Raw genomic sequence first — 2434 nt, forward strand, 5'->3', positions numbered from 1 at the left:
ATACTATCTATGCTATATAGCAAAACAGCATAAGTTTGTTTTCAGTACTTGCATTTCATAAGGGGAGTTTTATAACTTGAAAATTACTGAGCAGCTAGTATGATATACCAGTATTACCTGTATTCCATATAGCATATTCCTGTGTTCAAAATAAAAGGCATTAGAATAAAGAAATGGTGATGAGGTACTGCAAAAGACATTCTGCATAAGATGTGCAGAGCATGTAAACATACAAATATTGAAATAATATTGTTGCTGGGTTTTGGGATGGTTTGTTAAAAGCTATTCATCTAGGATATGTATGACATGACTGTTTCTATATGTTATGAAATTAGTGGATGTAAATTTCTGTTTACTAGTTTTATTTGTATATAATATTGTACATAACATTACATTTTGCAAATGATTTGTGTTCATATTTATTTCCTTTATTAAAACAAATTTAGTGTAGTTAAATGGTCAGTAGCCTTTTGTGTCTTTACTATTTATAAAAACAGTAGTAAAAAAATTAAACAGGTGGTTGAAATTCATTTACTTCAAAGTTCTTTTCTTAATCAAATGCATAACCAAATGTTGAACACCTTCCATTCACTCCTAACAGTAAATATTGACACCAGTCCCTATGCATTTTATACACAATTGATTATATTTTCTCTGTCGTTGAGGTCTGATTAATCTAAGTGATGGACTTGAATGGACCAAAATATCTCAGAGTGGAACATTTTACAGACCAAGATATGTACTACATCTTACCAAGACAGAAATGAAAATTAAATTACACTAGCCTGAAGAAACTGTTCATCTGAGATGAAGCCATCATTGTTATCCATTGTTTTGTGGTGCCATAAGTCATCTCATAGGGCATGCTAGTGTTTTTTCCTCTTTTTTTTTAACCAAAATGTGATGAGTTTCAAAAATTTTAACCATTGGAACCCCTTTCTGGGCCATGGGTTGGAGCTTACAAGCTAACTGTTCTCATGACCAGAACTCCCGGATTGGGGGGCAGACTAAAATTACCTAAGATGAAAGCAGGCTCAGGGGGAAAGTCTGGATCCTGTAGTTGTTTGCTACAGTTCATTATTGCCTATATACCTTAAGGCTTCAACAATAGCAGGCAGACATTCTCATCAGAGACAACACCTGGGGAAGATCTTCAAATTAATGTCCTCTTGCTGTTCACAAGACCCTAATTTAGATGGGGATTAGAATCAAGTTCTAGACCTGTATAGATAAATATTCCAGTAACAGAACTACAAAACTCATTTTCTAAGATTACCTGAAAGCTTGATACCACAAGAGGAGGTTCTTAGCCCAGCTCTATCCAACATCCTAGTAATCAGTATCCTAAATATATAACTTTCTGTGGGAAGTTCACCTATGTAGATGACCTTGATATTTCTTTTCTGGAAGATAGCCAAAGGCAAGCCAGCCTTGACTGGACTTTGTTTCTAAGAAATGTTGTAAGGTTAGGGTTTGATTTCTGCTGCCATATTAGGAGGCCATGGCACAGATTTAATTTCCAAGGTACAATACTGTAGGATTCAGGTTTTCAGTACCTCACTTTCTGAAACAAGGTAAAACTGTCAGATAAACAGGAGCAGAACATAAAATACTGAAGACATTCTATATACATGCTCTTCATCCTATCACTGAGTATTTCTGTTGTCTTGATTATTACCAAGACAAAGGTTCTTAACTTCTGTGTAAAGGTTAACCTGTTCCCTGGACTCCCAAATCAATGTAATGACAACAGAGTTCTTTTCCAAAGCCATCCAGGCACACTAGGGAACATGTTTAAGGTAGAAAGGATGTAGATGCCTTGAGCAAGATTAAAAGATTTGAAAATAACTCCACAGTGCAAGTAAAAGGCATAATCCTGTTACCAGCCTGGCAGCAGTGGTGGGTGGGACCTGTTTGATGAGGTGACATCAGGCACACTAGTCCTTGCAACAATGGTTAAAATGAGCAGTGTTGTTAATAATTTGCCATGCATAGTGGTAACCTTGACTTTTCCTTTTAAGAATAACTTACCTGCATGGCAGTAGTGTCTGTATAAAATACTATACTTAAAGTGAGTGAAGTTATAACCATTACCACATTACACATCCGACTTATAGGTAGATATGATTTTACCAAATAATTGTTTCATGTTAGAGATTTACTCTCCCTTTGAATTTATAGGCATCAAGAGCAATAGTGTGGTAGAATTCAACATTTAAGTTACTTATGTCAACATCATAGAAATACTGAGTGGGTATCAATAATTCACTGTTATAAATTCTCAACAATTTATTTGTCTATCCAAATATATGATACAGAGAAATAGTCTTTGAATAGTAGTTAATAATATTATTCATAATTTATCACTCAATTGATTTACAAAGGAAACTTGACTGTACACCTATTTAAAGCAAGACTATATACACAGAAATAT

At 34.5% G+C, this 2434-nt stretch overlaps 1 protein-coding gene across 2 annotated transcripts in view; it reads left to right on the plus strand.

Annotated features, from left to right (window-relative positions):
* The window catches only part of LOC138861851 (TP53-regulated inhibitor of apoptosis 1-like), a 56490-nt gene extending 56084 nt beyond the window's left edge, over positions 1-406 (plus strand). For both annotated transcript variants that reach the window (XM_070122079.1, XM_070122080.1), the window contains exon 3: positions 1-406. This exon is cut by the window's left edge and continues 742 nt beyond it. The gene's annotated coding sequence lies outside the window, so the exon portion shown is untranslated.
* Positions 407-2434: the final 2028 nt, after the last annotated feature.

Source organism: Penaeus vannamei, chromosome 5, assembly GCF_042767895.1.
Source record: "Penaeus vannamei isolate JL-2024 chromosome 5, ASM4276789v1, whole genome shotgun sequence".
In the NCBI taxonomy this organism is placed as follows: Eukaryota; Metazoa; Arthropoda; class Malacostraca; order Decapoda; family Penaeidae; genus Penaeus; species Penaeus vannamei.